The sequence below is a fragment of the Hemitrygon akajei genome, chromosome 13 (assembly GCF_048418815.1).
Source record: "Hemitrygon akajei chromosome 13, sHemAka1.3, whole genome shotgun sequence".
Classification (NCBI taxonomy): domain Eukaryota; kingdom Metazoa; phylum Chordata; class Chondrichthyes; order Myliobatiformes; family Dasyatidae; genus Hemitrygon; species Hemitrygon akajei.
This window is the reverse complement of record NC_133136.1, coordinates 41,416,167-41,430,901: the sequence shown is the minus strand read 5'-3', so window position 1 is coordinate 41,430,901 and position 14,735 is coordinate 41,416,167.

The window sequence follows — 14,735 nt, the reverse complement described above, 5'->3', positions numbered from 1 at the left end:
CATCAACGTGAACTAGGAGCAAAAATAGGAACTATGGTTACCCTCTGATCTTTATTATCTGCCAAGGGATTGCAGGTAAAAGAATAAAAGGTGCAAAGTTAATTTAATTTAGATTTTTATGTACAAGAATTTAAACTATGTACAGTACTTTGTATTTGAAATAATAATACTGTAGCACAGTGAACAGCTCCAATGAGCCTGGTTCATTAAAGTCCTATTGATGAGGAGCTTGCATGGGTTTCCTCTGGGAGTAATGTTTTCCTCTCACATCCCAATGACATATGGGTTGATTAGCATATTACCCCAAGTGGGTAAATCTGACAGTCTGGGGGGGATTCCAAGGGACTGAGGGGAAAGTAGAAGAGAAATGGTGTAAATGTGTTTCTGATGATTCTTGTGAATCTTGTGGGCTGAAGGGTTTGTTTCTATGCTGCATGACTCTTTTGTAATATAATGCAAAACTGCCATTCAGTTTTCCTCCGAGAATTTCAGGTACTTGAAAATAATTCTCAAGAAATTACCTTCAGGATACGCTGAACTCTTCTGAGCCACCTACAATTTAAATAGTTTCAAATCTAATTCACAGTAATTTTCTTGACTCTAACCTAGTGAAGCATTCGCAAAAGAAGCCAGTTATGAATAAGGACTGTCACTGAAACACGTTTTCAAAAACAGTGGCTTGTCAAGATTGTCAACAAGGGGAAGTTCCAGCCACATGACCCTAGTCAAACCACACAGTAAAAATATCACTACAGGATAAATTTAACTGACGTAAATATCACCCGTCAGAGTATTTCACACTCCACGAGCTCCTGGTTCCTTCTCAATCACTTCTTGCACGTACCATTCATTGGGTTATTTTAAATCCTGAAACAATACCAGAAATGTTTTCCCAGAAAGTAGAGGAAATGCAATGTCACAAGGGTGTCATGAGTATAAAAATAGGTCCAAAATAGATCAACAAAAATGTTGATCCCTTAAGTTTCAGGTCCAATTATTTTTACTTTATTTACTATTTTTATTTAGAGATACAGTATGGTAACAGGCCCTTCCAGCCCAATGAGTCCACACTGCCTGATTACATCTATGTAACCAATTAACCTACTAACCTAAAATTTTTTTGGTTTGTGGGAGGAAATTGGACTACCCAGAAGAAATCCACAGAGTCACGATGACAGCATACAATCCTCTTACCTACAATGGCAAAACAAAACCCAGGTCACTAGCAGTGAAACAGCACCATGCTACCGTGCCACCTCCCCCACCCCCCACCCCTGCTTCTTCTAAAGTGTTGATTTTTAAATCTGTTTCTGCGTTCCTTTGAATAGAAGACAGTAACAGGTGCCCAGAAACACAAGTCTTGGAGCAGTGAGTTTGCCTTCATGAACTAAAATGAACAGAATCTATTATATATAGGAACTCCTTAGTTCATAAATTTTCATTCTGCAAACTTTTTCTCCTTATCGTACTTGTCCTCAATTTTCTGAGCTGTGTGCTATAACAAAATACACCCAATCAACACTCGCAATGCCTCCAATGCAGATTTTTCTTGGCTGAAGTCAAACAGTCCACTTGTTATCTCAATGATCACAAATTGAGGTCTATCACAACTTATCCTCGGCAATCTTCAAGATGGCTCCCCAGTATCAGAGGTTCTGAGAATTCCATAACAATGGCAAACTATTACTGCCAGGTTGAATGTAATGAATAGAAGTGAAAAGATGAGAAGATGGAAGATTATAGACTTAGCCTTCACATCACATGCACAACCCTCCCCACCATCGAGGACATCTTCAAGAGGAGGTGCCTCAAGAAAGTGGCAACCATCATTAGTGACCCTCCCTTATCAGAATATACCCTCTTCCTGTTACTGCCTTCGGGGAGGAGGTACAGGAGCCTGAAGAGCCACAGTCAGCAATTCAGAAAGAGCTACTTCTCCCACCATCAGGACCCTGAACCCATGAACACGATCTTGTTATTCCTTTATTTCTGTACTAATGATTGTAATTTATAGATTTTTATGCCTTTTTTCTGTACAACTGCCACTAAACAACAAATTTCAATGTCACATGTCAGTGATAGTAAATCTGAATCAAGTTCTGATTCTGACATCAGCTGTTTGTTCAATCTTGTCAATGGTTCATGCAATCCTTAATGGTGCTGACAAAATAAAAGAAGGTGCCCAAAATGTTACCCCTGGAAGTCCTTTGCATGGTACTTTGCTCAACTGCCGGTTATTCATGATGAAAGCATCGCAGCTAAACCAGATACTTTTCTAGTGCATTTTGGTGAACGTGTTGAAAAACCAGTCTCCTCCCTATACTTCTCAGAAGCCTGGGAGGAGCAGCCAACATAATGACAGAACTCTCTCCTCGTACATTCCATTGGGTAGAAGATACAAAAGCTTGAAAGCATTCACCGACAGGCTCAAGGACAGATTCTATCTCACAGCCTGAAAGTTTTTGGATAGTATTCTTGAACATTGTAGATGAACTGTTCCTCATCTACCTCTTCATGGCCTTTGCACCTTACTCTCTACCTGTGCTGCACTTTATCCAACTACAAGCACGGAGGAACATCTGGCGAAACTTCTGACATGCCTGTGCTGCTGACGCTGCTACTGAGCGATCGGAGAGATCTCCAGAGAGGAAGGCCCCGAATCCTCGGCTTTGCCTGTTGCTTGGTGGCCGGAGCCGGGGTTGAAGCACTCGGCAGAGATGGTGCTCGGTGCTCGGTGTCGGAGGGCTGGTCGGAGGCACGAAGTTGTCGGAAGTTTTCGGACGGACTCACAGTTGGTTGTGCTCGGGTGCTTCCAGAGGCTGCATCGGGAAGTTTTGCCACGTTGGAGGTTTCTTCCTTCTGCCATCTGCGTGAGATGATGGGCTATCTGGGACTTTGAGACTTTTTTTTACCGTGCCCATGGTCTGCTCTTATCAAATTATGGTATTGCTTTGCACTGTTGTAACTGTATGTTATAATTATGTGGTTTTTTGGTCAGTTAGTCTTGGTCTGTCTTGTGTTTATGTGATATCATACTGGAGGAACATTGAATTTCCCCTTGGGGATGAATAAAGTATCTATCTATCTATCTATCTATCTATAACTAACACCAAACTCTGCATTCTGTTATAGCTTTTCCCCTGTATTGCCTCGAAGAACTTATGTTTTTGAAATGGCTTGCAAAACTAGGCTTTTCACTGGATCTTGACACATCTGACAATAATAAATCCATACCTATGAATACTAGCTGAATAAAAATCAGAAATAACAAACCTGGTTGAGCATTCCCTTGTTTAATCCCATTGTACGAGGGTCTAGGCCGGTTCACACAATGCAGGCTAGAAATGAGAGACTAGGCCATTCCTCAAGTGTGCAATTCAAGAGAATGCAATCACATCCACTGGACATCATAATAAGATTTTGATTCCACTTCACATCTATGGGTGAATTGCTTGTAAATTCATGAAACTATTTTCAGGAGAATTGAGTAAGTTTACAATTTTCCATCCATCTGTAGAAGAGCAACATAGAGCAGCAGTCAAATCAGAGTAATCACATTTTCATTTATTTTGAGGTGGATGAAGATGATTTAAAAATGGGTAGGTTAACTATTGATGATGACATCCGTTAGTCTCGCGAGACCATGTTATCTGCACCTGGAAAGTCTTGCTTCAGGCTGGAGTGTCCTCTCCAGAGCGCAGGCCTGGGCAAGGTTGTATGGAAGACCGGCAGTTACCAAAGCTGCAAGTCTCCCCTCTCCACGCCACCGATGTTGTCCAAGGGAAGGGTAAGGGCCGATACAGCTTGGCACCAGTGACGTCACAGGAGTTGCCAGAGCGAGGTTGAAGGCAACATTGGACTGCCTTAGGGACTCCAGCTCCGTATTTGTCCTCAGGGTTTACTCTCGAAGCCTTTCCCATGATGGGTATGGCCGCAAGGCAGCGAAGGTTTGAAATCAGAGTTTTCCCTCTCTTAAATGGACTGCCTTCCCAGGCTGACGACCTCCATCTACCCGAAAGGTTAACTATTATACTTAATTCTTATGCATACTGTAATGAAAATCTACTGGTATTTTTAGTAAAATTATGGATGGAATTCAGTGGGAAAACCTGTGTGAACTCTAGCTACACAGTCATGATGAATTAAGTGGCTTCACTATGTATTATCATCCTATAGTGTTGTAACTAAAAGGGACTCATTAGAAAACATCCAGGACTACTCCACTTAAGCACTGGCTTAAAGCTATAACTTTGTGTCTGAATTTATACTGTCAAGAGGAAATCCCAAGACTGTATGCATATAAGGGTGGAACGTGAAGGGACAGCAATTCAAGCAAACCAAAACTGGGATTACATCAGAAGCCCTAGTGCCTTTTGGGGAGGACATATATTTGCCTGGAGGTTAGCCTCATTGAGACTTGGTTTATAGTCAATGAACTAGAAGATCAAAGATCTCACCTACAAGCATGAGTATGTGAGGAGAGAACATGTAATAGGGGATAAATCATTCCTAGAGTACAATTCTGGCAGGGTCTCCCTTGACTCTGTGGTTGGAAAGGGGCAATGGTCTGATTCCCTACTCACTGGGAGGTGACTCTTGAAGGGGTTCTCTATTCAAATGTCTGAGAAGGATCCATAGAGTGAGGTCTGATACTTGACACTGGGAGGGGTCCCATGCTGGCAGAAGGAGGAATTTGTATGGGGTGTGGGTACTTCTTTATACTGTTGAACCATGTCATTACCATTATCATGCGCTGTATCGTATGACGTAGGCAATCATGGATTTTGACCATTTTTGTTCTTGGAAAATGTTTCTGCAAAAGTGGTTTACCATTACCTTCTTCTAGGCAGATAGAGATTTTCTACCTGGCATCAGTGGTCACATAACCAGGACTTGTGATATGCACCGGCTGCTCATACGACCATCCACCGCCTGTTCCCATGGTTTTGTATGACACTCATCAGGAGCTAAGCAGGTGCTACACCTTGCCCAAGGATAACCAGCATGCTAGCAGAGGGAAGGGGCACTTTACACCTCCTTTGTATCACCACCCCACCCACCCATGACTCTCTCCAATTCATCTCTCCTCATGAGGCACATTGTCACCCACCCAATAAATACCAGTTGGCACTGTCAGTTTTTGTTTGATAATTCCCTTAAAATCATTTTAGAAAAATGTGCATTTTAAAGATTTTATATAAATATAACTTCTGTTGGTGTTTTCTGAGTTCCTGGTTTTCAGGAATTTTTCAGTGTGATTAGTTGTTCAACCATTCTTGTGACATCATACAACCATCAATTCCCCTTGAATAGATATCTGACAGTAAGAAAATTGTAAAAAGAGTGAAATCCCACCCCCAAAAGATCTTTATGGGAAACTTCCTTTAAAATTAGCTGGAAACCATATCAATAAGAGTTGACCATAAATTCCAGGCATGAGTTCTAATCCCACCATAGCTGTTTGGGGAATTTAATTAAGCAAGAAAATCTAGTTTTAGTAATGGCATCCGTGAAACCACCAGATGCTTGTCAAATCACATCAGGTTCACTTTGGCAGGTGATTTGTTTTGTTTACCTAATTTAGCCAATATGTAACTTCAAATTCCCACCATGATAAAGTTATGTAAAATCAAAAACACTGCAAATGCTAGAAATCAGAAATACAAATAGAAAGTGTTGGACCACTGAGCAGGTCAGGATGCATTTAAGGAAGGAGAAATTGAGTATTTGACATCAAGGAAGTTTCATTAGAATTAGTGATTTGAAAAAAAACAGGTTGCAAAGGTGAGGGGGTGAGGTGTGTGTGTATGTTGGGGGGGGGAGGTAGTGTATAGGGTACAAACAGAGGGAATGTCTTTTCCTGTTTGTATCAGAATTGACCAGTCAGCCATCTCTCCAGAGATGCTGCCTGACTTGATATCTTTTTCTGACCATCTCTTCCATTTCAGATGTCTGTCAACAGCAGTGTTCTGTCTTTCACTGTTCCATCAGTATCCTGTATTTACCTTTGTCTGTCTAATGGCTACATCACTCTGAATGCATTGATTCTCCTCAGCTACTTTGGTCCACACCCAATCACGGGCATTCCCTCTGTTCTTTCCATCTGCATTCAGCTCCTCCCCCAGTTCCAGCTCTGTTGAATTGTCCTTGACCTGAAAATTTTCTTCTCTCCACAGAATATCGCCTGACCAGCATTTTCTCTTCTTACCACAGGAATGAAGTTGACGGTTAATTGCTCACTGAAATGGCATTATACCTGAATCAAAATTGGCACTGCAAGACCTAAGAACTGGATGAACTTACCAGTTCAAAGAGAGTTAGTCAGTGGTTGCCGAGAGAATCACTTCAAGGTCCTTCTAACAGAGACTTCACCTGTAATGTGGACACCCTTTACTTTGCCCCACCTCAGTCTATTCACTCTTGATGGGACAGGGCCTTCGGTGCTTTATTCCAATGCTACTGAAGCCACACACAAATCATGGCTGTCAGAGGGTTACCGGGCCCCTTCTGTACCTTTGGTTCTACTGTCTCACTTCTGCTTTCTGGCTTCTTTCCTCTTGAGCTTCCTTTCCAGGAACACTTGGTTTTGGCAGTTAGTCAGTTCTTCCATCTCCTGGCCATTCTTACCAAACCAGCCTTTCCACCACTCATAACCAATAGGAAGTTGAGAAGGCCTCTTCCTAATTAAATAATAAAACTAAAGAGGTAGAATATTTCCTCACTTTAATTTTGAAACATGGCAGTGAATCCATAATCTATAGCTCACATCTAGGAAGATGAGGATAAGCCAGAAGACATCATATTGTTGAATTTCACCCACAGTTCTCAATATTACTGCTGTCCTGTTTAACATGAAAGCAAATACTAATACACTGTATTGCTGCACTAGACACCTCCAGATCTGGAGGCATCCATAGCATTGGATACGATTACGTTATGTTCCCTCTTGTTTTATAATGATATCTTTATCCCTGCCTGGTCTTTTGAGCTGCTTTGGTCACATTGGGTTCTTACACAATAAATCTTTAAATTTACCTGTTCAATTATAGGGAAAAACCGCTCAACTGTCATGTCCATATCTCTTCCCTGACATTACATTGCCTTCGCATGCATCTTTTAATCCTTCAGGTAGATTGCTTATTCAGCTTCTCAATCACACAAGAGATGTGGAAGAAATTTTCTGTGGTACTTCAATAGCCTTTATACTAAACAGTGGACGGGAACTTCTCCATTAATCATTTTCAGAGCTTTGCAATGTAAATGCTTAAAAGAAGAATACCTCAGCACACTTCTTCAAAAGAACCCACAGATATGCTTTGATTTAAAACGTTCACAGTTTGAATTTTCATATAATCCCATTAAATCTTGAGTACAAACCGATTGCTAGCATGAATATCATTGTCATTCTCAATTTATGAAATTTAGCTTTGTAAGACAAATTCCAGGAATTCACATCATTTTATAAAATTCAAGGAATAGCTGTGGAGTGCAGGGTCTGAGTGGTGGAAAGAGGAATTACACCTTGTCAGAATATGACAGTTTTTCATGCCTGCTTTACGCATTTCCTTTTGTCGTAGGGGCTCAGATCCCAGAACCTGCCTGAATCACTTCCCTCTCTCCCCACTATTGCCAGAACGGGAGCTTCACCCACAGCATTCCAACTCGACCTTGGTCCACAGTACCTGATTATTATGCCATGCTGCCTGTAAGTCAAGAACAATTGAACTTCCTGCCATGTGCTACTCAGATCCCTCAGTGGGCCCTCCAGGAAATCCAGCCCAGAAACCATGGCAGGACAGTCCTGATTGAACTGTCATTAACTGTTTGAACTTAAGATCGTACAATGTGAAATTGAGTAATTGCTATCGTTTCCAGTCTTATTGTCAAGTATTCTATCTGTGAACATGAAATCAGCAAGAAAATGGGGCTGGGGCGATTAAGAAAGAAATCTGCAGATTTGGCTCTCTCTGCTGGTGAGTAAGAGCATATCCTTCCCAGGTTGTTGTTGGTTGAGGTAACCAACCTTCACGTTCTCAAATCACGCATTTAAAGGTAGATAATTGTCACAGTGTACAATACGCTGCACTGGGGTCCAATTGCCTGGAGAATATGGACAGTAGTCTTTGCCACAAGTGCAACAGTAAAAAGGTTGAGAACCATCCATCCAGGAAACCATAGACATGGCAGAATCAGATAATGAAGAAGTGGAAATAGGACTGCTAAAGTGTCTATTGCACACCCAAACATGGGCATTAGGACCAAACACTGACAAAGCAAACATTCAAAGCCAAAGACCAGACTGTATATCTGATATACTTTAACTGTTTTCTGCTGAGGCAGAGCAAGATGTCTTTGAATATCTATACAAGAGAGACCCATTGTAGGTTGGGAGATGTGAATTGTTGAATCGCAGGTGGTTGCACTAGCTACTCATAGTTCTGGCCTCTAAGCATGAACCAGGGACCATGTGCATGGGCAGGATTTGACTCACTCAGACTGAGAGGCAAAGTTCTTGTAAGCGGCATAGGACTGAGAAGCAAAGAGATTGAGAAATCACTGTGGTGCATTATCCCTACCCTGGCAAACCATTGACTTAGGGGCACTTAGGAAATGCACAAGTCTCTACCCTTAGACATGCAGATTAAGGTTACAGGCTGCTGATTCAAAGATATAGCTGAGAGCACAGATGCACCTCTCTATACAAGGGTTGTATTGCTGATCACAATACTGGCAGTAAAAGGAAACCATTGCAGAGGAAATGTGATATCTAGGCAAAACACAGGATCTTCTTTGGAGGAGATAAAACAACATTTCAGATGAATGTTGCAGACATTGGATGCTAACTTGGATAATAGTTGAATAGTACCATTCATAAACCTAGCTGGCAAGCAGATCAGAGGGAGAATCCATTAAATGGTCACAGAAGTTTCAGAACAGCAGCTGCTCATTAACAAAAAAGATGGAAAGAAAAATCTCAGTACAGGGTGCTACAGTATGGCAATATCAATTGAGCCTGACATGGAGGATACTAATGAAGATGATTAGACTGTGCAAGGTCTGGGAAAGAAACTTCTGGTCAAATACAGATCAAGAAATGCAGTACAGATTGAATCAGATGCTATGTGGAGGTGAATTAATCAAAAGCTCTGAAGATACAGAGAAGAATCTCAAAGCCTAACAGGACCTGTTTGTATCAGCTGAATACAGATCAGCCTGTAGGACAAAGCAAAGAATAGCCATGGGAGAGTTGAAAGTAATGGAGATAATTCAGAAAGGGAGAGACAGAGGAGACAACATTGTGACTTCATATGTGAAAGCAAGAATAAAATAGATCCAAAATGATACAAAATTGGAAACAAGATTCAGAATATTAGAACATCTTAACTATGCCATACAGTCTGAGGAGGCAATTAAGCTGAAGCAGTGATTGCAAATCAGAATTTTCAACCTGATGTGCAAGAAGCCTATTGGAGAAGTTCTCCATCAGAATTATCAGTGTCTACAGCAAATACCTCAGACTACATTGTAAATAGTTAACTGATTGTCCAGTTACTTACATGATAAAAGCAATGGTTTGTTAAGGTTTATTAGTTAGACTAACATGAGCAAACAAGGTGAGATGGCAGTGACTGCCTTTAATCACAATGCACAATTTGAGAAATCAAGGAGCCCTGATGAAACTAAAAACAATAGACATTGAAGGCACAATGTTCTGACAGGTGGAATCTTAACTTATTCAAAGCAAGATGGTTGCAGTTGTTGAATATTAATCATCCCAGAAGTCCCCAATGTAAGTCTTAGGCCCAGCCATCTTCAACTGCTACATCAATGGCCTTCTTCTAATCATATGGTTATTGATATAGGTATTTCCCTTCCACTTGCAACTCCTCAGCAAATAGGTCAGTCAATTTCTGCATGCAACAAGATATAGACAACATACACAGCCATTACCAAGTGGCAGTTAACTTTCCTGTCACAAAAGTCATCAATAACAAAAGAGAATCAAACCATGAATACTTGTTTTCCCTTTGCAAAGGCCCTACTGTCAACTTCCTGGAGAAACACTTGTTCCAGCATCCCACGGCAAGCTGTTTACCTCCCAACACCCAAAGCTTTTCCCTCTTCAAAAGGCATAAGTCAGGAGTAGAAATTCTCTCCACTTGACTCGATGAGTGCAGCTCCAATTATAGGTAAGAAACTCGGCGCCATCCAAGAAAGAGCAACCTGCCTTGAGATTAACTCCGCTCCATTGCCTGTAGTAGTCTGGGGCAGCCTACATTACATGACAGCTGATGTGGAGACCATTCTGGGGCACTGCACTCTGCTCAATATTGTAAACTAAGACAGTAGCCAGTGCCAGAGGAACAGGAATAGGGTGACCCAGAACTTGAGGCATTGAGACAGGGTTGGACAGCAACGGGAACACAAGTTCAGGAATAAGAAGGCCAACAGGGAGATGCCCCTTTTCAGCACGCCAACCTTTATCACTGAGTAGGGGGAGGGAGAATGGACCACAGGAGGTATAAAGTGATGCTACTACAGTGATGGTTCTCCTGCAAAATCACAATGCTGAGTGCAAGTCACATAACCTAACAAACACAACAATCATCAACAGCAATATTGTTCACCACCAATCAATCAGAATTTGTCCCGATAATGCATAAGAACGGCTTGCATCTGGTTTTACAGGACCACATGATCAAATGAGTTCTTGTTTCTGTCACTTAAATATCTTGCCATAACATCTCCTGATAAGTTACACCTCTAGTAGGATCTTGGCCTGAAATGTTGACTGGTTGCCTGCGTGCTTCCCTCCATAGGTGCTGCCTGACTTGCTGAGGTTTCCAGCGTCTCTTAATAAATAGCAGAAGGAATTGTATCTCCTATCGTCATGTCTGTCAAAATACAGTTTGTTTGGAGGGACAACTGCACACTTCCGCCCACCACCTTACTTCCACAAGCCCCCCAGGTTTCTGACGTAGCTCATCGATCAGAACATGCATGAGCCTTGACTAAATGTCAGAACTATCTCACTGTTGCCTCAGTCTCAAAGTGAGTGTTATTGGCATTTGTCTGTCACTGGGGTTCCTGACGACCTTCTTCAATTGCTGCATGATTAAATTTCATGAAAAGAACAAATTTGGGACTACTCCTGACTGGAATTACACAAGTTCCCTCTAACACTTCTTTCTGAGTATAAGATCCATGAAAGCAGTTTCAAACTTGTTATTTGATCAGTTTTATAATTTTTCATGCAAGTCTTAACAATAATCATAACAAAATGGGTGTTCTTTGAAGGGTCTTGGCCTGAAAGGTCAGCAGTTTATTCCCATCCACAGATGCTGCCTGACTTGCTGATCTCCTCCAGCACATTCTGTGTATTGCTCTAGATTGCCAGCATCTGCAGTACCTCTTGTGTCTGATTTGAGGGCTGACATGTTTAATGGCCACAATCTGTTTCCTGTACTTTTACATCTTGACTAGAGAGTTCAGAGAGTTAATTTGTGATTCTCCTCATTTGTATTTAAAATTCCATCATCTTTTGCACTGCTTTAGCTGATTTCAGCAGATTGTGCTAATGAAATTAATGTAAACTAGCTTAAAATTCAGGCCAGTGTATCATTTAGGAATATCAATTAAAGGCTAAATATACTTTATTGTTAAATTTGTTGCAATGCTCTATTCTTGGAATGGGATTGATTGATTATTGCATACTATTTTATTGCTATTTGTTCGATGTAATCAATCAGTTTCCAGCACCCCATTCTTCTTATTTAATCTCACTTCTGCTTTATGTCATCCTATTTGTCTTTATATATCTACACTGGACATGATTTATTTCCTTATTTTTGCTTTTCGGATTCCAGCATGCAAATACACATCTTTACAGCTCTATTCACCAAGGGTATCATCAATTTATAAAGTTGTTTTAGACAGATTTCAAAAAAACACTCTTGTTTCCAAACTAGTCTTGACTGTGATGACCTTGACCTTGATAGTCTTGACCTTAGCATTTTGATTTGAATTAATAACAACTGCATAATCCAAGAAAAGATGTGCTGGCATTGGAGAGCATTCAGAGGAGATTCACAAGGATGACTCTGAAAATGAAAGTTTAACATACAAGGGATGTTTGCTAGCTTTGGGTCTGAACTCATTGGAATTTAGAAGGATAAGAGGAGATCTCATTGAAACCTTCAAAATGTTGAAAGGTCTAGATGTGGTAGATGTGGAAAGAATGTTTCCCATGGTGGGGGATTCTAGGACAAGAGGGCACAGCCTCAGGACAGAGGACAATCCATTTAAAACAGAAATGCAGAAAAGTTTCTGTAGTCAGAGGGTGGTGAATTTGTGGAGTTTGTTACACTATGGTCATTGGTTGTATTTAAGGCAGAGATTGATAGGTTCTTGATTTGACGTGGCATCAAAGGTTACAGGGAGAAGGCCGGGGAGAGGGTCTAAGAAGAGAAAAAGGGGATCGCCATGATTGAGTGGTGGAGCAGACTCAATGGGCCAAATGGCCTAATACTGCTCCTATGTCTTATGGTCTTATGATCTTATAATACTTTCTGGATCACAAGCAAATATTATGAACTGACTGACTATGGTTTCTAACTTGATTGACTTTTACCATTCTCTGTCTTCTTTTCCAAATATTAAGATTGATTTCCTTCCCCTTTCACTTTTTAGCTGTTGCTATGGATCCATCCATTGCTGTGCTTTGTAAAGCATGCATGTTACGCTTTGCACGTGCCAGAATGCTGCAGCTGCAGTCCCTCCGAGCTGCATCTACAACACACTGGTGCCTTGAGCATGATCTTCTCTCTCCCTGACTATGATTTAAACTCTTAAGCCTTCTTGCCATGTTGCTTTATCTGTGATCTCAGTCTAAGTTTTCCTGAGTAACACAGTGATCAAAAAGGCAAGCTGAGTGCTGGGACTCTGGGTCAATGATCTATTTAAGTTTCCCTTGTTTTCTCAGAGCTTATTTCTTGCTCCACCGATTATGTCAATAAGCACTTTTACAGCCTGGCTTCAGAGAATGGGCTCCTTGCCAGCCCTAGTGCAAAGGTACCACTGGTAGTACTATCTCTACTCCTGGAGTTATAGAATAACGGAATATATTCACAATCAATCGTCCGTCTCTTTTACACTATGATGACTATGAAAACAGTCAGGTAAAAGGGAGATATGGTGATAAAGCTTCAACTCAGTTGGTGCCCTCCCCCCAGGCTAAAGGAACAAAATTTCCAAAGCCAGAAGCATTCCATATCCTCATCTCCATTCCCACCCACTGTAATCTGACAGCAGTATGATTTGTGAAGATACTTCCTTCGGGTATCAAAGTCTCCTCCACAAAGAGGTAGAAAGTAAAGTGGTTATTTTAAGGCCATTTTACTTTGATTACCTCAGTCGCAAAATCTTTTCTGAGATGTGGCCCAGTTCATTGAAGTGCCTGTTATTCTGAACTACTTCTTACCTCCAGAGAAAACCACCAAAATACATCAGTGGCTGGTTCATCTGTGCCACTTGTGGACTCTGGCAGGAGCAGGCTGTCTATATATTCACTAATACTGGAATAGGGATTACACTTCAAAGTAGCTCAGTGCTTACCCCCTGCTCTGCTCACTTTACACCTGTGACTGTGTGGCTAAGTACAACTCCAACACCATATACAAGTTTGCTGACGACACTGCTATTTGGACCATGGTGATGAATCAGCATTCAGGAAGGAGATTGAAAATTTGGCTGAGTATTATAGTAACAACAACCTTTCATGCAATGTCAACAAGACCAAGAAACTGATTGTAGACTTCAGAGGAGGGAAAACAGAGGTCCGTGAGTCAGTATTCATCGGTGGATCAGAAGTAGAGAGGGTCAGTGACTATAAGTCCCTGGGTGTCACTAACTCAGAAGATCTGTCCTTTACACATTATATCAATTGCAAAGAAAGCATGATAGTGCCTTTACTTCTTCAGCAGTCTGCGGAGGTTCGGCATGTCATCAAAAACCTTGGATGTTCTATGGATGTGTGGTGGAAAGTGTGCTGACTGGCTGTATTACAGCCTGGTACGGGAACACCAATTCCCTTGAGCAAAAAAATCCTGCAAGAGGTAGTGGATTCAGCCCAGTACATCATGGGTAAAGCCCTCCCAATCACTGAACATGAAATATTGCCATAGAAAAGCAGCATCCATTATCAAAGATCCTCACCACCCAGGCCCTGCTCTTTTCTCACTGCTGCCATCAGGTAGAAGGTACAAGAGCCACCAGGTTCAAGAACAGTTACTACCCCTCAACCATCAGGCTTGTGAATAAAAGGGGATAACCACACTCATTCTATTTCTGATGTTACCAGAACCAATGGTCTCACTTTAAGGACTCTTGTTACTTCATGCTCTCATTATTTATTGCTATTCATTTATATTTGCATTTGCACAGCTTGTTGTTCATTGATCCTGATTACAGTTAGTGTTCTACAGATTTGCTAAGTATGCCCGCAGAAAAAAAGAATCTCAGGGTTGTGTGTGGTGACATGTATATAATACAACAAATTTTACTTTGAACTTAGAACAACTTCGACCTTTTACAGGTTATTTTACAAAGGCAAGTTTTCTTCAACTACAAGAGGTCAAAAAGTGGACCTCGGAATAATATGTCAATCAGTGCAATTAGAGTATAAAGAATATGCAATGTTCAAATTCAGTTTCTGAATGAATTCTGCTAAATAAGAC